We start from the raw sequence: 24,340 nt of genomic DNA on the forward strand, positions 1-24,340 counted from the left end.
ACTCTCCACCCTTTCCAACCACGATCCCCTTTCCGCTTCCTGGGATGCGCCAAGCGGTCTCTCTGAGACTTTCTGTGTGCTTGTCCAGCGGCTGGTAACACTTCCCGCACATTCACTCTTCTCCATTCTTCAGGTCTCAGCTCCCACCGGAACTACTGCAGGGAGCCTTCCCAGGCCCCTTCTCACCAGGGAGATGCCTCTGTTTCACGTTCCTGTTTCTACCACTGGGACCAACACCATCTGCTGGTAATCCCACGTTGGTCATTCCTATTACGTGATAAACTTTAAGAGGGCTGTGACCACGTCCATGTGTTTCACCCCATATTCCAACACCTAGCAAAATCCCTGACACAGAGTATGTGCTGAATAAACATTTATTCAAGGAATCAGTAAACCGAGCACTGTTCATAATGTCTCAGCCAAGACTTGGGGCCTCTACGCTCCCTGTCAGCCAGTTCCACGACTGGGATTAGAATAAAGAGATGGATGAAGGGAGGGAAGAAATTTGTTTTTCTTTGGACATTTGGAAAGTCGTATCATTTGTCAAGCGATCAGAAAACAGTTTCTGATCACGTCAGTTTCCTGCCTCCTTACAGACCTCCCGCCCCATGAGGCCTCCTGGATACAACCTGAGTTATCAGAGAAAGAGGAGATGCTGTCTAGCAGCAGCCAAGCTTCTGGACCACATGAGAGAAGCGGGTCCGTTCCAGGGCAGGGAGTCAAGAGCCGGGATCAGTCACACTACAGATGCACAGACGGACACCCTCAGAAGATTCACGGGCGTTTACATGAAACGCCCCACCCAAGACTGACACTTTAACACTTAAAGACTAAGGTCTTTGTAGAACATGTAAATGCAAAAGGTCTGCATGATTAAAATTTGGCCAACCAGGACAAGACTTCTCATGGGACAACTGTGGGACACGTGGCTGCGAGTGTGGGGTGAATTTCTGCTGGGGGCTCAGCATCCAGGACCAGAAGATCTGGGCGTCTCTGTCTCTCTCAACTCTCCGTGGCTACTCAACTTTTGAAGATTCAGCCTGAGCCTGAGGAATCTTTGGGAAAACAGCCTCAGTCCTCTCAGACCTTCCTGGAGGAAAACTATGCTATTTAGAGACACAGCAAGTGGCCCGACTCTGAGGGAAGCGTAGGCGCTCCCCGCAGAGGGGACCATCCAGGCAATGGTGTACAGCCATCATGCACACACAGGTACGGGAAGTAAACCGATCTGTAGTGCACAGAATAAAAGCAAAAAGGCCAAGCACGGGAGCACGCTGAAGGCGACTTTAAAAGTGATGCTGACAACGATGAGGATGGATCAAATATATGCACAGTCACAGGCAGAACACAGCCTTCTATTATTTGAGAAGACTCAAACGATGTCCTTAGTCCAGGGTCAGCCTGGGCCAATGCTCAGTAACTCTGGGCCACACGCAGTGCCACTTGATTCTCACCACAGCCCATGATGGACTGTCATTACCTCTGTGCAACCAAAGGGAGAAATGAGACAGAGTCTGTGTTAACAGACACCCTCATGGGTTTGCCAAGAGGCCACTCTAGTCAGGGTTGGAAGCAGGGTGCTCTGGAGCATCCGAAGCCAAGCCCAAGGTTGTCTTCAGTTTGCCACGCCGGGCTCCTTCCTACCAAAGGAAGGGAGCCAGAAAAGACCTGGGGCACAGCAGCATGACGTGCTGTAGGAGGAAGGTGATGGCCAGGGGTAGGTGGAGGGGTGCAGGGTGGAGGTGAGGAGACTGGAGACAGGGAGAAAGGGCATTTCCTGGGCTGGGGGGATGAAGGTCCTAGAGGAAGCAGGTGACAGTGAGACAGGAAAAGAGCAGGTAGATCTGAGAACTCTGGAGGCCAGCCAATGGCATGTGGTGGCAGGACAGAGAGAAAACAGCAATGGGAGGACAAGCAGCATGGCCATCAACACAGAGACAGCGGCACGGCTGCAGGACGGAATCCCCCAAGGAGGAGTGTAGACCTTCCAGGGCCGTGACCTTCCTCCTCCTCCTCCCCCTGCTCCTCTTCCTTCCTGAAATGATTTACTGAAGTGAAATCCACACAACATAAAATCAGCCACTGTGAAGGGAACAGTTTTGTGGCATCGGGTATATTCACAACGCTGTTCATCTACGCCACCTGGTTTAACAAAATGTCTCCATCAACTCCAAAGTAAAACCCAGACCAATTAAGCGCTCACTCCCCGCTCACTGCTCACTCCTTCCAGCTGCTGGCAAGCACTCATCTGCTTTCTGTCTCTACAGATTTGCCTGTTCTGGACATTTCACATAAATGCGATCATACAATCTGTGGTCTTTGGTGACTGATTTTTTTTTTCACTTGGCAGAATGTCTTTGAGGTACATCCACACTGAAGCACAACTCAGCGCAATTCCCCCTCACAGCTGTTTGCTCACCTCGTGATCCTCGAGAACACTCCTGGGTCCCACAGCTGCCTGGCACTAGCCGAGCTGTTCCTTGAGAACACTATTTATGGCAATAATAGCACAAGTTCTCCCAGGTGGAGGGGGAGAAAAGTGAGGGTCAACGGACCAAGGAGCCTCAAACCCAGGATCCCACCTCCAAATGTGGCCCCTGAACCCTGACAGTGTGAGCGGGAAGAGCGGGTGGTCCCTGGGCGGGGGGGCAGTTCTGAGGGGACGCGTTGCTATCCCTTCTCTGCTCCTTGTCACCTCCCAGCACTGTGGACGATGAGGCGGTGACCAGTGAGAGCGCACCGCATCCTCATTTTGTCCCGACGCAGACCCGAAAAGACCTCTCACTTCAAAGGCAGCGGCTGTTTTGAATGCCAACAGTAAGCACTTGCTCTTTGACTTGCTGGGTGAACCCCACGCGGTTTTAGATCTTTTTTTCACCAAGTTTTGGGTTTAGATCTTTTTAAAGCCAGCACTGCACAAAGCAGAAGGGGACGAGTGAATTCCCTGATTAGAGCTCTACACGCTGCCAGCAATGAGCCTCAGAGGGCTGATTTGACACTATCTGTGTGGAACCCAGCAGCAGCTCGTGGTCAAGTGCAGCCTAGAACTGCCAGGGGCGTGGGCATCCAGGGCCGAGTCGAGGGTGTAGGGAAGCAAAGCAGACCTGGTGAGGTAGGCATCTGGAAATCTCTGCTTGCCACTCCACCCCCCTGCCCTCGTTCAAACTTTGCCACCTGTCCTCTGGGCTATCACCTCAAGGTTTCCCTGCTACCAGACTCCTACCTTCCACACCACCCACGCCAACCAAAGTGGGACTAACCATTGTGCTGTCGTCTTTAACTTCCTTCAGTAGCTCTCTCACTTCTACAGCAAGGGTTTAACCTGGGTCTAGGCACCACCCACCCCCAGGCTCTCAACTGCTCCCCGAATTAGGAACTGGCAAACTTTTTCCGTAAGGGGCTGAAACGTGTATTTGAGACGTCACACGTTCATCACATTGTGTGTTACAACCACTCAATCCTGTGCTTGAATAAGAAAGCAGCCATAGGCAATACACAGATGAATGACTGTGGCTATGTGCCAATAAAACTTCATTTACGAGAAACATACCACTGGCCAGATTTGACCTACGGGCTGTAGTCATGCCACTCTTGCTCAAAATTCTGAGTCTATATGCGAAATGATGTGCAGTTATTGTGCATTTCTGTGGGCAGCAGGTCCAGCGCTCTCAGCAGACAGTGAGAGGGTGTGACGGTCCCCGAGTGCTAAGGCTTTATCATGGCCTCACTCCAGCCTGCACACCCCTCACTGGCTGAGCAGGAAGACCCTCAGCTCCTGACACACCAGGCTCTCTCCCCCAGCTCCATCTTTACACACACTTAGCCTGGACTGCTCGTGCCTGGCCAGCGCATCTCCTCATTCAATAAATCCACCAACACCCACAACCGCAAGTCACTGGGGTGGTTTCTGTCCTCCTGAAATTTGCTGCCAGATGAGAGAAGATAGACACAAGGAAACTGAAGAGATAAGGAAAGGACACACCTTGTAAGACCCTGCTAACTTGTTACAACTGCAACATCACTACAATTGTAACATCACTCTACAGCTGTGCAGAGGCGGGGAGAGGAGAGGTGCTGACCAACCTTCCCCCAGCGGGTTCCCAGGGACTGGAACTTTCAGTGTGAAAACCAGGAGGCCCTGGTTAAACAGGATGAGTTTATAGCGTCACCCTACATGTGGGGGGTGGGGAGGTAAGGGGTTCAGGGAGCCCTCCCAGAGGGTGTGGCTTTGCAGGGAAGATCTGCATTGGGCAGCCCTGGCTTTCCTTTTCTCCTCATGTCCTCCCAGCTCACAGTCACACTGTTCCATCCTTTCCGTTTTCTTTCTTTTCCCTGGCTCTCCACATTCCCTGTGTAGATCTGCTCAGCTCCTTTCTCAGCAAATCAACATTTTTCTCCTTCAAAAGGCAGAATTAGACTTTCTTTTCACATTAATGTTTTTGTCCTGCCATATTTAAAATCTATTTTTGAAGCATTTTCTTTCATTTTTGAGGATTTGACTTGATTTTCCTCTCATAAGGAGTAATTATTATAAGACAGGAAAATTAGAATGTAAACATGTAAGAGAGCGGGGAGGAAATATAACACAACTCAGCTCCATTCCACAGTCACTAGTGCAGCCCTCATATATTCTCCAGTCCTATTTTTCCATATTGGTTGATATCACATACATATTGTGACTCTTCTTGTGATAAACTTCTTTGGCTTAAATATTTTTATCTTTTGTAATCTAATCATTGTAGCAACAACAACAACAAAGTTCTTTTTCTGAAATGCAACCACGGAAATTACATAAAGAGACCCATCACTTAGGAAGTACTATTCTGATCTCTGATGAGGCAGTATATCTAGATCCCAGAATAAGGGCTGATACAGGGCTTTCCTCTGTAAGCCCTTTCCTTACAGAGCAAAGGAGATTATAGATATTTAGCAAGGAGTAATGACCAAGTCCTTTGATAATGCCATTGCTTGCTGGTTTTAGATGAGGGTACTGTACCCATCTGGATTAGAATTACATACTCCAGAAGTCCTTCAGTAATTGCATTTGCCAAACGCCAAACTGAGTACAATGACTTTGCAAAGGATTACTTTATCTACCCATTGAACTACATAGGATTGACTTTTTTTTTTTTTAGCACAAATACTATCAAGTATTGGCAATTCCAAATGGCTCAACCTATTTACGTTCGGTGCTGCTAAGTTTTAAAACTTAATTTATTTTGAATATACATGTAATGAATTGGCTTTCCTGAAAGAAAGCTCCTATATTGGTGTCACATGTCTGAGTCCCATCTGGGTCCCACCAGAGAATAGTGAGAATGAGCTACTGACCTCTCTTCAGCCTCAGTCTCCTCTACTGTAAAGTGCGGATGACGGTGACCATGTCATCAAACTACCAAGAGCACTTCGTGAGAACACGCAGGCAAGGCAGCCGCTGCTCTGCAGGGTACAAGCAGGGATGTTTCATCGAAGGAGCTCACCTAACGGACGCCCGCTGAGAACCCCAGTCACGGGACTGCAGGCTTAGGAGAAGCATTCTCACCACCTCCCCGCCCTGTCCAGGAGCATGGGAATCCCAGATGGTCTAAACCAACCTCCTCTGAGTGGTGAGGAAACCTGAGACCCAAGACTTGATGGGACTATCTGCAGCCTCTGTTCCCGGGTGAGTCACGCATTGCCTTTATGCTTACGCGTGGCCCCATAGTCGTGCACACGCTAAGGCCACGTCATGCCATCCAGCGGATGTGAACTTACCCAAGGAGGAGTGGGGATGGTTCTTCTAAGAGCAAGAGGAGTTACCACTACTGGACTTCATGAAGCCACACATTCATGTCAGTGAAAGAGATCTGAGATCCTGGTATTCACTGTTATTCTTAATTTTTAAACAAAGCTTTTGGCTTATAGCAGAAAAGTCATTAAGGATCCTCTCTGGGAGTTTTAGGACACATGCAAAGATACACTCCACCAAGTTGTATTAAAAATGGATATTGGAAGTTAAAATGCTCTATACCAGCATTTACCAGTTATTTCTAAATGGGTGAATCCTTCTCCCCTAATATAATAGATGGATTTCTGCTACCTCAGCCTTTTGGGAAAATAGGCACCCCCAGAAGCCCCTGTGCAGATTTTATTGTGAATCAGGTGTGTAAAAATCAGATGGCACTCTCCTTGCCGCCTCCTAAAAACCTGCTGATTTATGGAAGCGGGGAGTGATTGCATTGCAAGGTTGAAATCAGTACTCTCCCTTTCCTCTGCTCCCCATAACACTTTGCAGAACTCAGAGAATGGTCCTGGTGCTAAAAATGGGAAAATAAATAGCTCTGAAAAGGTGTTTGAGAAAAAAACTAGTCATTTTCTCAACTGTGAAGATAATAGAAAAGCTGAGTATAGGAAAGGCAGAAAATAAGAGAACAAATAATGGTAAAATTTAGGTCTCAGCCCCTCCCATATGTTTTAAGTTATGTGGTCTCAGGCAAGTAAACTAGGTTAGTACTAGGATTAAGGCAAGATTGCTAGATCATTAGGGCTTCCCCTGTGGCTCAGTGGTAAAGAATCTGCCTGCAATGCAGGAGCTACAAGAGACACAGGTTCGATCCCTGGGTCAGGAAGACCCCCTGGAGAAGGGCATGGCAACCCACTCCAGTATTCTTGCCTGGAGAATCCCATGGACAGAGGAGCCTGCTGGGCTACAGTCCATGGGTCACAAAGAGTTGGACACGACTGAAGTGACTTAGCACGCATGCATGCTAGATCATTGCTAAGATCCACTGTCTATTTCTCAGCAAATGTCATTCTACAAATAGACTACTTTGAAGCTAGGTATAAACATATGGCAATGAATTGTAACCAGATGTGTGCCTACTTCCAAAAATGACCTTTAAGAAGAAGGGGTCTTGCCTTCTACTTTCTTGTGGCCTGGAATATATTTATAATGGTTGGAGCTTCTGTAGCTATTTTGGACCATGAAGCAGCAGGCTAAAAGGAGCACAGCTCCAAGGCAGAAGGAGCCTGTGCCCCTTGGTGATTTCATAATGCTGTTATACCAGCCTTGGATTGTCTAGCTCCAATTCTTTTACTCGTGAGAATAAGCCTTTTGTGTTTAAGCCACTGTGGAGAGATTTTCGATTGTAGGACACCCAAACCTTTTCCAAACCTGCTCACTGGCCCCTTCATATCCTCTGCTGTCTGATGCCAGATACCAGTGTTTCTTCCCCAACAGCCACCATAGTCCCTTGGCTGGGCCTCATGGTTCTGGTCTTGCTTTCTTAAAGCAACTGGAAAGATCTTTTTAAAGAAGACTATCAGGTCATGTTATGAGTCTGACAAAAACCATCTAATGGTTTCCAAGACCGTATACCGTTTGGTATACAATCCTCACCCTGGTCAACATCTCCTTTCTGCCTCCCTCCCCTTGGTTCCTCAGCTCATGTCACGTGGCTTTATTTCTGACCTTTAAAAGCACTAAGATCACTCCCACCCTGGTACTATCTGCACTTTCCTATCTCTGAAAAGCTCTTCTCCCACACCTTTACATGGTGACAGGCTGGACACTCAGATCTCAGCTGATTGTGACCTCTCCAGGATACCTTTCCTGACCACTCTCCGAGGACACCCCCCCTGCCCCCATCTGTTTACTTCACTCTGTTTTAGCATCACAACTCTTTTGTATACCTGATGTTTGGGGATTTACTCATTTGTGTGAAACCCCTGTTGCACCAAAGCTCCACAGCAGTAGGCACCTTCTGTGCTGTGTTCATGGTAATATCATCTGTGGTCAGCACATAGTAGGTACTCAATAATTATTTTTTAAGTGAGTTAAGAGGTCCTGTGATCAAAATATTAAAATCAACTTGATTGATTTGACTCAGCTACTGAAGTCAATATTGTTAATGTAAAATTCAAAGTGTATCCAAACAGAATTGCTAATATTAATCCAGCAAGTATTCCAGACCTTAACAGACTCCCTGACACCCCCAAGATTCCACACCACATTCCATCGTCCCAGTCGAAGGCCTTTCCTGGGAGCCAGTGACCATTTCTTTAGCTAAACAAGCTAAGAAGGAACTAAATTGCTTATCAATAGTAGGAGTTTAGAGAGTAATAAACATATCCCTCTGTTTATATTCACACCTCTTCCTTCTCTTTCTATTGGCAAATGATAAGGGTTGTTAGGAAATTATTGAACCACTTTAACCATCTACAGTTGATGGGCAAAGCTTTTCTCTAATTAAGCAAATCCTACACATACAAGTCAGAGGAAGGGAGAGGTTCATTTCTAATAATAGAGGAGGAGCTAACATGGCAGAGGAATAGGACGGGGAGACCACTTTCTCCCCTACAAATTCATCGAAAGGACATTTGAACGCTGAGCAAACTGCATAAAACAACTTCTGATCGCTAGCAGAGGACATCAGGCGACCAGAAAAGCATTTCTAATGATAGGCACTCAGAACGGAGAGAAGCATTTTCCTCCTTTTTTTTTTATCTCTGTTTATGAACATGCCAATGGCAGTCAACCACTGTATCTGCAGGGTACTCTACCCACCCCCAGCCCCCACCAAGCATTGAGCCTTTTAAGCACAGCAAGTAGAACGAGAGCAGAGAAGAAGCTTGACGCAAAGCTTGATGTAGAATGATCAAAATATGTTAATACTTTCATTGAACAAGAAACATGTAAATTATAGAGCAGTTAAGTTCATAACCTGATTCTGATTTTCTTCACTGAATCAAAAGATCTTGGGCTACTTTTTTTATTTGTGTGTGCATGTGTGAAAGTCCCTTCAGTGATGTCCAACTCTTTAAGATCTCCTGAGGAAGGAAATGGTAATGCACTCCAGTATTCCTGCCTAGAGAATCCCATGGACAGAAGAGCCTGGAGGGCTACAGTCCATGGGGGTCACAGAGTCTTACTGGTAACTTACTGCTTATTAATGATTTTAAGCAGTGTTTTTAACAAAGCAAAGATGGCAATGTGGTTTAACAACTGGAACAGCATTAGTTCAAGAGCCAGAGAGATCTAGGTTCAAATCTCAACTTAATCCCATGTAACCTACTCAGCTGTAGGTAAGCAGGCCAAACTCCCTTGTCTGACATATTCTCATCAAATAAACAGGGATGACAAACACCCCCAACTTAACGCTTTGCTCAAAGTATTAAAGTGAGATCTTAGACGGTATGGAGCACGGTGTCCAATGAATGGCCTTAAGTTCACAGCAAGTATTACTTCCTCGACGCTCACCCTCATCATGACTGTTAAGCCCTCTGTTACTCTTTATCAGCAACAGTGATCATCTAGCCTGATGATTTTTTCAGCAACTGGAGTTGTTGTTCTCCTTAAAGTGTAAGATCTTAGCACAGCCCATGAGGGCCTGGAGAGCCTATGAAAGCCATCCCTCCGGTCAAACCCCGTCTCCCCCTTGTCCTCAGCACTCCAAGCCCGTCACGCTCCTTTGCGCTCCTGTGCTCTCCACTGCTGCCCTGCATGCCTGTCTGGCTCCTTCTCATCCTCCAGGCCGCAGGTCACTGGCTCGTAGAAGGACCCTTCACGACCACTCTAGAAAGATCTTCTCCCATCAGTCACTCTCCCCCACGGCCCTGTTTATTTCCAGCAGAACATGTAGGTACAACCTGAAAAAACTATCCTTTCCGTGTCTGTTTGCTTGTTTAACATCTGTCTGCTCGATAGGGTTTGTGTTCCTCCAGGCAGGGGTCTTACGTGGTTCTCAGCTGCCTTCTCTGAACAGGCTCCCAACCAGGGTTTAATAAATAAACGAATGAACTCATCGGAATAATGATTGTTTTGAACTGGTTTCCCCACCAAAGGACAATAAGACAAGGATTTGGGTGCAAGTGGTTTGTTCCAGAGGCAGTTACAGGAGAAAACCAGCCAAGTTGCAAGAGACAGGGATGAAAGAGGGACAGAAGCTGGCAAAGCATGGATGTTCACGCACATTACCACTGAGGGCAATCGGGCTGTCTCTGGGGAACACTGGGAGGGCAGCAGAAGAGCCGTGAGGTGTCCACGCTTCCCACCCTCGCCGCAGGAGAGGCATTCTCCCTCTCCCCACCAGTTCACGTGAGCTATTGACTGAGGACTAATGCTCCTAAACATTTCCAGCTCACTTCACAATGGGCAGAGTGGGCTCCCGAGGCCAGACAGAGCACTCACCGGGCGGCTGCAAATCAGGCAGGGTATACCTCCACGCGCTAAGTTCCAAGGACGTGTGTGACAGTGACCGTAACAGTGGAGATGAAACTCAGGGCACACAGGCCAGCACGGAAAGTCAAGACCACTCTCTCAAACCTATAATTCGTGCCCCATACACACTCAGCCTTCATATGATACGCAGAGTGGTGTACACACAGTATGTCTACAGCAGCTAACTTTTCTGCCCTCTTCCCAAAGGCCATTTTGAACAAAGCATGACTACAGAAAATAAAATCGACTGAGAGGCAAGGCAATGTGTCATTAAGTACCACTTCTTGAATACCTAGGCCCACATACCGGAACACCCCAACAGTGGTCTGGGGAATGGTTCCGACTCCCTGACATGATTCTGAAATAACCAGTATCACATTAACAAGGTTTAGGCTGCAAATTACTCTGTGCAAAGTGCTATTAAAAGTCAGCGATGAGTGAAAATAGCCTTCACAATTTCATGTCAACACTCAAACCCTAGATTGAGTCTCTCCTCTCCAGTTTCTTTCAAATAATTATCTTCCCTGGATTAAATGATATTTTTTAATTCAATAGCGTATCTCAGCCATATGTTTATTTTATTTGTATGAAGGAGGAAGGTATCTTAATTTCTCATAATAAGAGCTTTCGTGAAAGCAGGAAATTCAGTGACATGGCAGTAATCAAAACTGAATTCTATACAAGAGGTAAATTATATTGCCTTCCAAATTAATTTGCAAATGGTCACAATAGAAATAAAATGCAGGCAAGATTCTGATTTCCCTTTTGCAAAAGCTCAGCTCCTCTGTAAACAGGAGGAGAAAACTCACCAGGGAGCATGGTATCAGGTTAGGTCACGTGCCAGAAAGCCCAAGTTTAGCCTCAGAAGTGAAAGCATGACAGATATGAGGGAAAGCTGCCTCTGATCCTTCTCTTCTGTTTCTTTACATCACGTGGCTGATCCTGGGAGATAGCAGCATCCAGCTGCAGAAACTGGAATGAAGAAAGGACCTCCTTGAAGACACAGCTCTGCAGCATTGCAAGCCCTCTCACCCCCTTCTTAGGAAGCCTCTAGACTGATCCCATCCCCAAGAAGTTATTTATTTTTAACATGTGCAGTACAGATTTTTCTTTGAAATCTACTTCTATTGATGGATAGGGTCCTTTACCACATTGAGCAGCTTGAAGCCAAGGATGCGGGAAGTGTATATTAGCTTCCTGTGGCCGCTGTAACAAATGACCACAGACTTAGCATCTTAGAGCAACACAAAGGTATCCTCTTGCTGTTCTGGTCAGAGGAGAATACACCCCCTCAGTGACTTTCAGCTTCTAGGGTCGCCTGTATCCCTTTGCTCATGGCCCCACAATACTCCAACCTCTGCTTCCATCATCCTGTCTCTTTCATTTTCTTTGACCTCCTTGCCTTCCTCTTATCCTTAAACCCATGTGGATAATCCAGAACCACCTTCTCATTTCAAGATCCCTAATAATACCTGCAAAGTCGCTTGTGCCATGGAAGGTATTCACAGTTTTGGGGATTAGGATGAGGACATCTTTGGGGGCCATTACTCTGCCCACTTCAGTGGTAATCACCATTGTATCTCAAGCTACATCCAGGTTACGTGAATTACAGTGAAATGGCAATAAAATAAGGGAACTGAGTGCATTGCTTTGAATGTGAACTCAGGCCATGAATCCTGGCTCTACTGAGTTAGCCTGACCAGTTTCTTGAACCTCTCTGAACCTATAATTTCTTCACCTGTGAGCACCCACCTTGAGTAGTTAAGATAAATTAGATAATACCCGCTGAGAGTTCTGCCAGTGCCCGCTACACTCAGAGCTCAATAAGCTCTCACTGAGACACCAGTGAACCAGGGGTCAGCAAATGTATTCTGTCAAGGGTCAAGCAGTAAGTATTCTCAGCTTTGAAGGCCGTATGATCTCTTTTACAACTACGCAGTTCTGCAAATATAGCACAAAAGCAGTCATAGACATACATACATGAATGAGTGAGGCTATGTTCAAAAAACTTTATTTATGGACATTCAAATTTTAACTTCATGTAGTTTTCATGTCATGAAACATTATTTTTTATTTCTTCCCCAACCATTTAAAAATGCAAAAAAAAAAAAAAAAAAAAATCTTAGCTTGTAGGCCTGGATTTGTAGGTGCTGGATTTGGCCCAGGGATTCTGGATTACTGAACCCTGACCTCTATGACCTTCAGAATCCTTTCAATTTGAGAGTCTGCATGTGTGCATTCTCAGTTGCTCAGTCATGTCCTACTCTCTGCAACTCCACAGACTATAACCTGCCAGACTCCTCTGTCCCTGCAATTTTCCAGGCAAGAGTACTGGATTGGGTTGCCATTTCCTCCTCTAGGGGGTTCTCCCCACCCAGGGATTGAATACACATTCCCTGCATCTCCTGCACTGGCAGGCAGACTCTTTACCACTGCTCCATCTGGGAAGTCCGTCTGAGAGTCTTCAATTCTACTAACCAGAAAATCACGGTGGGGGAAGAGCAGAAGTAGTCAAACCATGCTCAAGTCCAGACTTCACTTCTTAGATAGCTGGCTTACCTCAGTAGCTGATCTAATCTCTCTGAGTATCTTCTCACCAGGCAAATGACAAAGACTTATCTACTGTGGGAATTACAAACCTTACAATAAGCAAATGGACCTCTGTCACAGAGCAGGTGCTCAGGAAATGTTAGTTCTCATTCGCCTTCATTCACCTGGAGGAAGGAATTTCTTCATTGGAAGAATTTGGCTGTGAACTGGTCTTTTAGAGAAGCAATCCGCAGTAACAAGATGGGAATGCTGAAAAGGTGTTCTCTGCTCTTAATAGCCTGTGAGACCCTGTGATCTGGGCTCCCCTGGTGACTCAGCGCTAAAGAATCTGCCTGCAGTGCAGCAGACATGAGTTCAATCCCTGGGTTGGGAAGATCTCCTGGAGAAGGAAATGGCAACCCGCCCCAGTATTCTTGCCTGGAGAATCCAATGGACAGAGGAGCCTGGCATGCTACAGTCCATAGGGTCACAAAGAGTCGGACATGACTGAGCAACCAAACAGCAACAATGACAACCCAGTGATCTACCCAAACTCATCATGAATAAGAAACAGCAGTGATTCTAGGTGATTTTGCACCCTGCACTTGTTGGGCCAAGACTGGGTTTGACAGAGGAACCACGTGCCTGCTGCCAAATCCTTCGGAAAACTCTCCTTCGTTCTAGGGGCTGAGAGCTGGAGAGGAGTTCTTGGGTTGAGTCCAAGGTTAACTGTGTTTGAATTGAAGGTTAGGAATTTCTCAACTCATTGACAGTAAACTGAGAAGGCAAGTCTGTTGTACTTTGTGCGTCCTATTCAATCTCTGCGCCCCGACACCCCTGGCCCCCACCCACCCATAGCCACCAAACCCTCCCCCTGAACATCATCCACAGCAGTGAACGGAAGCTCGCAGTGATAAAACACCGGCTAAGCGCTTACATCATTTTACAATCAAACATCTCCAAAGCTGTTTATCTGATCAGCCCCAGATTCTGTCAGAGCGTTGACATGTGCATTTCTAAATAATTTCAGGATGTCAACCTGAATAGACCCGCAGAATTGGAAAGTTAATTATCTTTGACAACTTTGCCAGCTAATTTCCTATTTGTATGTACCAAACAGGGGGCCTGTTTCATCCCCTCTCGTCACAAAGGATTTATCAATCAAATCAAGGCCTGAGATTGTCTGCCAAGGCATTTGGGCTTCCCAAAGGGGCGGCGATCTGTCTGAAATCCCGCCGACTGTCCAGCGACAGCAAAGTTGACAGGACACAGAAGCCAAGTTGCTTCCTTCCTAGGGGAGGCCCCGCTGCCCGGAGCCCCCCAGCTCAGCACCCCACCCTCTCTCCTTTCTCTCGTCTTGATCTGGCGGCGCTTGTCAGGCCCCCGTTTCCAAAGCAGCACCCGCTTCCCCTCTGGATCTCAGCTGACAGGCCCCGCCAAACACCAGGGCCCTGCTTGTCAGAGCCAATTGGCTGCCCCTCGCTCAGGAAGGTGGGCCCCAGAAGCTTAACAAGCGGGTTGGCGCTGACAGGCATTTTGACAGTGGCGATCGGGCTCCTGTGGTCGCTGCTTCTCTCTGACAGGCAGGCGTGTTTCACTTTAATGGCCATTTCCGCTGCCGAGTTCCCTGGACTGGACCGCGGCTCTGCAAGACTGCAGCGGGCTGTCACCGAGCTGGCCGAGGGGCCCATGCCGGTAGGGAGGCCTGCCTGTAATTCTCTTATTGGTTCCTCATGCTCGACTCAGCCTGCTGAGGAGGCAGCTGCAATATGACAGGATAACAAGGCTGGCCCGGACCTGCCTGGTTCCTGCCCACCCATCAGAGGCACGGACCAGAAGGAAGTCTCAGGAGGAAGGTGTTCCTGTAGCTCACTCAGCTATTCAACGCCTATTCATGTTGATCACTGTGTAGATGGACCCTGTCTTTCAGAAACATCCCAATTTAATGGATGACATTCCTTTACTTCTCTTGCTTAATTTATGTCAAGTACCTTGTGTGTGCAAAGTGCTCAGCACCAAGTTCTCAGCACTAAGATAACAGTAAAAACAATAAAATAGAAAGAGTCAAGAAAAAAAGGATCTATTCTAATGGAGCTTCTACTGCAGCAAACTATGCATGATAGGCAGAACAAGGCCCCTGACCTGTTTTGTAAATAAAGTTTAACTGGCACCCAGCCACATCCACTTATTTGCATACTATCTCTGGCTGCTTTTGAGCTACAACAGTGGTGGAACTGAGCAGCTTTAACAGAGCCCATACATCCCACAAAGTCCACTTGCTATCTGGCCCTTTACAGAAAACATTTGCTGACAAATGCAGATAATTTCCCTGGAGAAGGGAATGGCAACCCATTCCAGTATTCTTGCCTGGAGAATCCCAGGGACAGAGGAGCCTGGTGGGCTACAGTCCATGAGGTCAAAAGAGTTGGACACGACTCAGTTGACTAAACCACCACCAGAGATAATTTCAACACAAGTTAAGTGGAAACAGATACACAGAGTCCAGAGGAAGCCTATAGGATGGTTGGCCTATTTAGTCACTGTTGTTGCTACAGGGCCTGAAACAGGGCTTGGCAGAGAGCAGTAGCTGCTCATTAAAAAGTTCTTTATTGGCTGGATGAAGGAAAGAATGGATGTTCTGATGGGGCAGCTGGGAAGCTTCAAGAAGGTTTGATGAAGGAGGGAATAAGTAAGCTGGATCTGAAGAATAAAAAGCACTCATCAGAAGAAGAAGAAGGAAAAAGGTTTTCTTGGAGACAGAAATTCCCTTGTAATACCTGCTTATCAGAGGCCTGACTCAGGAAACTGCAGTGAAGGAACAAAGAGCTGGTGGAACACAGGACCTGAATGGGGGTCAAAGGGAAGTGCGTCAGGAAATCAGGGAGCAGTGATACCATGTGAAGACATGTGATCTGTAATCTCACTGTACACAGGCAGTGTGCCCTCCATGCCCAGACTTCACTGACCCCGTACTTGGGAGTCCCTCCCTTGAGACAGACCTTGGTCTTCACTCCTTCCTTTTGGAGCACTCGTGGGTCCTTTACCCCAGACGTGGAGGCAATGACCCCCAGAGCTCCAGGATTCATACTATGAGGTCCTCCCAAGGCCCTGTGGCCAGACCCTGGCTCCAGGAACATGGCCTGGCAGGTCAGGCTGGAGGAGAAAGAGACGCTTCCTGCCAAGTGGACGGCTCTCCCTTCTCTGCCCACAGGCCTCTTGCCTGGCTTTTCCTGTGCGTCCTGCTCGGCGGGTGGCGGGTGTCGTCAACAGTGAAAGGGACCACAGGCGAGGCATGCAGTGATTATGTCCTTGACAGCTCCAGAGAAGACACCACTGGAGGATGGGTTGTTCCACACTTCATGTCAGTACAGAAAAAATTCCAAATGGTAGGTTTAACGTGCCCAGAAAATGAATCATCGTGCCTGTTTTCCTGCACACTCTTGGTAAGGTTGTATTGTGGTCAACATCAACAAAGCACAACCTCTGAATCAGTGGGAGCCGGTATTCACAGGTAGCGTGACGGATGACGCTGCGTCATGAGTAATATTGGAACCAGAGCTAAATCAATGGTATTGGGAGCTGCAGAGGCAAGAGTATCTGGATTGTTTTCAGTATAAACTGGTTATGAAAAGCCACGGCATTATGAATAATAACAGGTTGCTACTTTTTGCTTATGATGGAAGATGTGAAGTCAGCCAGGAATGACTTACTGACCATAAAAAGCACAAAGAAGTGGTCTCTGGACCTGAAGTAATGGTGCCTTTGTATGTGGAGACGGGACAACAAAAAAACTCATGTTCTCTGCCCACTGTCCTACAGTATCATCAGTAAATCACCATACCTCATATGGTGAATAAATTTTATAATGAAATTACTTATAGACAAGGGCCCCACAAAGAATTGTTCCCAAGAGGTCCCGAAGATACAATATGCATTTCCATATCAGAAAGAGAAGTATCATGTTAAAAAATAAAAAATGCCGACAATTAAAGAGCCAATAAGTGGCTTGGATGAATCCTCCCCTTTGCTGGTTACCCCCAGAGAACTTCTTGGTCAGACCAGAAATTTCGTCCTGAGTCCCTTTCTCTCTCCTCCTAGTTCTCACTTCCCAGGTTCTTCAGCACTTTTCACGTAATAAACCTGCCCTCAACCCGCCTTCACCTCCCTACCCTGCTCAGCCCTTACTTTCTTTCCTCCAGCCCATTCATTATGCTTTTGAGTATCTGTTTGATTTTCTCACTAGGTTCATCACAACTAGACTCTGGTCTTCTGCGTTCTACTCACTACCTGGTTCTGCATCTTGAAATTCTAGAAACGGCCCTGGCAGAAGCTCTAACTGAGACCAACTTACTGACCACTTCTGACCACTTCCTCTTTGATGGACTCTGCAGGAGGAGGAGGCCTCTGAACGCTCTCATGTGACTAATATCATACTGGTCACATTGTGCTTGTCAGATGAAGTTTCTGGATTTTCTCCAAAAGTCAGAAGGATGAAATAAAGATCAAAATACAGATCATGGTGCTGGCCAGAACACTGCCTTCCAGCTGAAATAAAGTTTAGAGTAGATGGATAAAACTTGCATGAGAGGCTGTGTCAAGGAGATCTTGGAATCATATAAGAGGTGGAGTTTCCAGCATCAGAGAGTATATGTGGCAGAAATGATCATACAAGATTTGGAGCATTAATTCTGTAATTTGGTGTCAATTTCAGTTTGATCCTTTTCTGAGCTTTTGCACATAAAAATTAATCTATGCAGTTAATCTGTGTAAAAACTCTTGCCTCTGGGGCTCCCAATAATAGTGTATGGAGTGAAGACAGCAATGCCATTTCTCATGTCTCCTCTCTACAGCCAACTTCATATCAACTATTTAACTCTGTGTGTGTGTGTGTGTGTGTGTGCAGTCTTGATAGTAATCCTGCAAAGTAAGTGCAAGTCTTCAAAATATAAGGAAGTTAGATTTTTTTGTGTGCGTTTAGAGTTTTTAATTAACAGACTATGTTTTAGAGCACTTTCAGGTCTGTAGAAAGACTGAGCAGAAAGTACAGTGAGTGCCCATATACCTTCCATTCTTTCTCTCCTCCACCCAGTTTGCCCTACTATCAGTATCCTGCATTAGTGTCGTGAATTTGTCACAGCTGATAAGCAAATACAACACACATCATTAACTCATGTCCACAGTCTATATTAGGGTTCACGTTTTGTGTTGTACAGTTCTGTGGATTGTGAGATGCTTTGTTTTAGACTGTTTTTTCACTACACCTTTTAGTACCTGAGGGTTCCTTAAAATTTTCTTTAAAGTACTAAAGCAACCACGTTTATAAACAATAACTGAACTCATTTTTCAATTACCTAAGGATATATGATTGCACGTGAACACCTCCCATCAATTCAATCCCATCACATGCACATTGTGAGGATTACAGTGTATCAGGTACTGGGCAATGTGCTGAGGAAAGCGTAGTAAACAGAGAAATGTCCTTTCCCTCGTAAAGCTTGAGAGCTTACCATTAGAGATGAGTACCTGGTAAGTAAATACAAGTAAGTACCCCTTTCAAAGGGCACACACAGAAGCTGCAAGAACCTACCCAAGGGGTCAGAATGACGGCTCTGACGTCACAGACGTCCCCGAAGCAAAGAGCCTCAGTGTTCTGGTTCACTCTGGAGTCATCTCCCGAGTTGGTCCATGATCTCAGATGACTTCCCCTAAACTGGAGGCTGGCTCGGGTCCCCACTTCTACTTTTCTGGGACCCAGGGATCCCCAGCAGCCCCAGATCACGAGAGCCCATGCAAGACCCACAGGGCTCAGGCCCAGGGCTCCCAGAGCCACCTCCTGTCACCTCCCTCATCTGTGGAAAGAGGAATTCGCTGCCTCACCACCCGGACACCCTTTGTCCAACAGTGCTGAGCCGGCCAGTTAGAGCCTGCGGCTTATTTCCAACACAACTTTCCTCAGCTGCAAGGGCTGGCTGAAGGGACCTGCACATTTGGAGACTGTTAGCCTTGCAAACTGAGGGCTTAAAACTATAAAAGTGTGTTTCCTGAGCCTGGGTGCTGCAAGTCTGAGATCAAGCTGTCAGCAGGGCCATGTCCCCAGCAAAGCCTCTAGGGGAGAATCTGCCCCAGGCCATTCTCCCAGCTTCTGGGGGCTGCTAGCCAGCCCTGACACCCCTTGGCCTGCAGACACTTCACTCCAGTCTTCGCCTCTGATATCACATGATCTTCCCCCGGTTTCTTCATATTTGTATGTCCCAAAGGCCTCTTCTCATAAGGACACCAATCCTTGGACTTAGGGCCTCAACCTAATTACATCTACAAAGACCCTGTTTCCAAATAAAATATGGCTGCATCCACAGGGGCTGCGGCTTAGGACTTGCACGCATCTTTGGGAGGGAAAGGATCCAACCCACAGCACTGTGAGTTCATCATTCACAACTGACTTCCCCCAGAGTGAGACTAAGTAGAAGCAAAGACGAGGCCATAAGAAGAAAAGGATGCCATTTCCTGACAGCCTATGAGTAGCGCTGATTGGCCTAAGAGCATGAACAATACCAAGCAGGATATACACGTGTAGGTATGTCATGTCATTGGTGTGTGTCTCCAATCACGCGTAGGTGGTTTTTAAAAAGGGAGAGGTGGGGCTGTTCTGGGAGCTGAAAAACACAACTTCCCATGGTTCTGGAAATATCACTTTCCTCATCCCAGGTGAGACCATGATGTCAGAGATTTAACTGAACATCACTCATCATGTGTTCATTCAAAACATAGCTGCTAAGAACCTACGGTGCCCGCCCTGTTCTATGCAGGGCAGACAGGGCGGCAGGGGAAAAGCACCCCGGCACAGGAGCTCGTATTCTACTGTGAGGAGACCAGCGGTAAGTAAGGAAATACAGGGAAAGCAGAGAAGGACATCCCTGAAGTGGCTGCCGAGCAAAGGGGGGAGTCAGTGGGGACAGAGGAAGTCGTGCTCTAGACGGGGACATGGGAGACAGTGAGGCAGAGCAAGAGAAGGTCTCCTGACAGTTTGTTTCTCATTTCTTTCTTTGGGGGATGGAATTGACTCACACATGGCTGAGTACGGAGGTAAAGATTTGGTGAGGAAGGTTTAAAATGCTGGAACAAGAGGGCATTTACTGATGGCTGAAGGCCCAGGGGCTGGGGATGGCTGGTGATGATGAAAGGTCAGAAGTGGAAGCAAAGACCTTGCTGTTGCCAGGTCTGCAGCAGAAACACCAGAGTCCGTCATGGTGGGAGCCCCATGCAGGAAATGAAAACTTAGACCTGCTCGTACTTGAGGACCTGAGTTCTCACTTGGCTCTGCTGACTGTCGCTGTGACTCTGCTTTCTCATTGACAAATCACCTGGGAGGGCACCAATCACCCACACTCCTCCTCACGAAAAACCCCCAAAGCATCCAAGTGGTTTCTGAGTGAGAGCCTCTGTAGCAATTCCAAACAGTCCCACCGCACTAGGGTTTCCCACCTCCGCACAATAACATCTGGGCCCTAATTCTCTGTGGTGGAAGCTTCCTGTGCATCACAGGATGGCCAACAGCACCCTGGCCTCCAGCCACTAGACGCCAGGAGCAACCTTCTCTCTAAATGTGATGACCAACAACATCTCCAGACTTTGTTAATGTTACCTGGGGGACGGAGTTGCCCCTGGTTAAGAGTTGCCACTAGATCATGGATCAGAGCAGAGGATCAACAGCTCTTCTGAGGAAGTTCAAGGTCAGCTTCTCCTGAACCCACTCTGCCCAGCCATTCTTCTGCAGGACAGGAGCCCAGACATAAGGTCTGACCATGACTCCATCTCAGTCCAGCCCAGGTCACGTCTTTTAAACCCCACCCAACCCCCTTTGCCTTCAGAAGTTGACCTGACCAGCTTCAAACAAAATAAGATAAAATAAATAAACAAGCCTGAGTCGTGCTCCAAAAGATAAGGGATTATTTGCTTCTCTGTACAAAAGCATCATTCCTGTCTGTCTGCAGTATATACAGGGAATGTCTTTTTTCTTCCAAGTCACCAAAAACAAGCTAATTGAGTACACAACATTTGGGGGTACTTTCTCGGAATGATTTTCATGTTATTATTCTATTTTAAACACTCTATATTTTTAAAACAGGGATGTGGAGGATAGGGAAAGCAGACCAAGTAATATTAAATAATTAAAAATTTTAGACATTTTACAAATTATTACAGTCATCACCATCATCACTATTTTTATTTTCTGTTCTAATCCAGAAAGTTACAGTTCTCAAAAGCACAACTGCATCTAATGAGATATAACCAGGATACAAATGTCTTTCTAGTATTTCATTTTTTGCTGTCAATCCAGTTCAAACTCCAAGATACCACTGAATGAAGGATTCTCAACTCAACACTAAAGAGCAAATCAAGATTTCCATTAAAAAAAGAAAAACTGCATGTTCCCAGGCTTTTATCCATTTGTATACCTATAAGAAGCAGCTGCAACTTTGCATACAAGTGATTTCTTTTTACATAAATAAAATGTTTTTGCCATTTTTAGTCACTGAAGCATAAAAAAAATAAAGTGGAAGCAGTTGAAAGGATAAGCTTTAAAAAATAACTTTGTTGACTTACTGAATGATTAGTTCTTGGTTTTTTTTTTTTTTTTGAAAAGTTTGTTGTATATCCTATTCCCAATTCAATTTACACTCACCCGCAGAGACCTCTATGCCTTTTAATTGTTACTCCGATTTTTTTCCCCAGTTTTATTGAGAAATACTGGTATTCTGATTTTTGATGCAAATATTTCTTTCTCCCAAAGATGTACCGCTGTCTGAGATAAGTAATTTGGGGGGATTTTGAAAGTGTGTTGAAACATGGTATTAAGGAATCTAAACATGAAGACTGTACACGTTAAAGGTGAACGTGTCCGCAGGAGCCTGCCTTGGAAAGACATCTGTCTGTCTACAGATGAGCCAAATGCTGCGAAACACGGAAGCATCATTCTATGGCTCACCGCGAAGCTGGGCTCAGTACTCCACGGGGCTGTTGAGTTGGTTTAAGGCCTTCCAGCAAAAAAAAAAAAAAACCTCTGTAGCTGGGTACCTTTATGCTTCCCAGGATAGCACAATCCCCTCCCTCCACATCCACCTCGCTTCACGCTCTTTAGTCAGAAGTAGAGTCGATCAGGACAGCAATTACCAAGTTAAAAATCCTTGGTCGGACATGAATAAATGAAAGTTGTTCAGTTGTGTCCAACACTTTGTGACCCCATGGACTATACAGTCCATGGAATTCTCCAGGCCAGAATACTGGAGTGGGTAGCCTTGCCCTTCTCCAGGGGATCTTCCCAACCCAGGGATAGAACCCAGGTCTCCCGCATGGCAGGCGGATTCCTTACCAGCTGAGCCGTAAGTTGGATAAGCTTAGAACATTTAACTATTGACAAAATCCAATCTACTCACTCAAGAAACTTTAACCCTTTATAGTTGTTTCAGGTGTTCACATTTTTAACTGGCAAGAAGACACAAAGAATGAGCATCCCAAACTCAATAGGTTAAAGCAATTTGTTCCCACACATTTTTTTTTTTTCAATTTCTCATGGTTCTGTGGGTTGACCAGTAGGTCTTCTGATCTGGGTCAACTCATCTGTACTGGATACGGTGGCTTCATTCCCATGTCTGGCAGCTAACTCAATGTCACCCGGAGAGATAGTGTGGGGATAGCCTGGAGTGGGGGATTTGGGGATATCCCTGCTTTCTGGAAGCTTAAAATCTAGTCATGCATTAATGAATAACACTAATGAATACAGAGACTGAGGTGAGTTGGGGAAGAGGTCCTGAGGACATGATGTGTGGGCCAGGATCTAAAGGATGAATAGGAGGGCTATAGTTTAGTTCCCTAGAAAAGAGACTCTGACATGAAGATCTGAGTGCAAAGGGTCTATAGTAGGGTGCTCTCAGAAACATCACCTGCAAGGGAGTGAGGGAGGCTGCCTGGGGCAGAGGGAAAAGCAGCAACAGAGGACCTGGCCAAGAGCCTGGAAGTCTTATCAGAGTCTTAGACTTTGTACCCCCTTCAACAAGTCATAACTCTCTGGGCAAGGCAGCTCCTTTCAGTTGAGGACAAACTCTGGGGAAAGATTTAGCTATCAGCCAACAATAGTCCTGTGAGCTGAGTGGAAAGAGTGAGCAGTGCCCCCCACACTCACCCCAGCATCCCTAAAAGGAACCAGAGACAAAGGAAAAAGGAGATACACCCAACAGTGAGGACAGCATGTGCAAAGGCCCTGTGGTAGCAGAGAGCCTGGAACATGTGGACAATGGAGAGAAGGCCCAGGCAGGGCTGGGGTGTGGACAGCAGGTATGAGTGCGGAATGAGATGAAGCTGGAGAGCAGGCAGGATGAGGTCACATGCGGCCAAGTGGATCACAGTAGGGTTTTGGTCCTCATTCTAAGAGTAATGTGAAGCCACAGAGATTTTTTAAGCTAAAGAAGCAATTTGCTTCAGCGAAAAGCACAGAATTGAGTAGAGTGCAGAGGCAAGGCTGAGCACATGTGGGAAGACCTGTCCACGTGTATGCAGGTGGCAGGCGGCCCGGGAGATGGTGAGAATTGAATGGAGTCGAGAGAGGTTTTAGAGGTGAAGTTAACGAGATCTGATACAGGCAGAGATGAGGGGCGTGAGGGGTAATAGGCATCAGGGACGCTGCTGTTTCTGGTCCGCCAATGAGTAGACGTGCCTGGACCAGGGTGCAGGACTCCAAAGGAGGTAGAGCAGACCACGCTGTACTCAAAACAGCCGCTGGGGTGCTAAGCCGATGCTCACATCTCCAAATCTGGAACTCCAGTTGGAGATAAAGATGGCAGAGAAGTGGTAATGGAAGACTCTGTGGGGATGAGTGTCCAGGGAGCACAGAAGAGGAGAAGGTCTAAGACTAAGTCCCGGAACATCCCACATTCAAAGGCCAGGCGGGAGGAGACAATACAAGACCCCAAAGAGCAGCTGAAGTGAAAGGAGATAGGGGAAAACAAGGTCAAAAGAGGAAATTGTTTCAAGGAGAGAGTGGCCCAGGACAAGCATGTGGAGGATCAAGCAGGATGAAGACTGAAAATTTTCCACTGGATTAATGACAAATAACAGCACTGAGGTCTTCAATGTGAGAAACAAATAATTAAGCAGAACTTTTTTTTTTTTTCCTGTTTGGGGAAAGGTAACTCCAGGTTATCATGTTGCTAAATAACTCATTCCCTCTCTTTTGTGTTTGGCTGTTAGAAGAAGCTACAGGAGTTCTCAGCACTTAGGAAAATGACTGCGTGTGCTTTAAAGCCAAGTAAACACTGCCTTTGATTAGTTTGGGAACAGTCAGGTCTCTCTTGCTAGAAAGAAGATCAAAAGCTTGGAGAGAAATCAAATACATGAAAATTAAGCAAAAGTGACATAATCTCTCAAACCTAAATTTTACAAATCATAACATCAAATCCTGGTGAGTTTTCAGTGAGCCCTATGTTCATTAATTCATTTCATGTAAATTGGCACAACCATGTTGGAAAGCGTTATAAAAAGGAACAAGATTCATGAAAACAGTCCTGAAAATAACTGTTCTGCTTCTATGAATTTTACCCAATGATACAATTCAAGAGA

General features: G+C 46.4%; 1 long non-coding RNA gene across 2 annotated transcripts in view; it reads right to left on the minus strand.

Annotated features, from left to right (window-relative positions):
- LOC122691542 overlaps positions 1-24,340 on the minus strand; it is a 144,411-nt gene that overhangs the window by 16,790 nt on the left and 103,281 nt on the right. For both annotated transcript variants that reach the window (XR_006340437.1, XR_006340436.1), the window contains exon 3: positions 11,008-11,170. This is a non-coding gene — a long non-coding RNA (uncharacterized LOC122691542). The remainder of the gene's footprint in view (positions 1-11,007; positions 11,171-24,340) is intronic.

This window comes from Cervus elaphus, chromosome 4, assembly GCF_910594005.1.
Source record: "Cervus elaphus chromosome 4, mCerEla1.1, whole genome shotgun sequence".
In the NCBI taxonomy this organism is placed as follows: domain Eukaryota; kingdom Metazoa; phylum Chordata; class Mammalia; order Artiodactyla; family Cervidae; genus Cervus; species Cervus elaphus.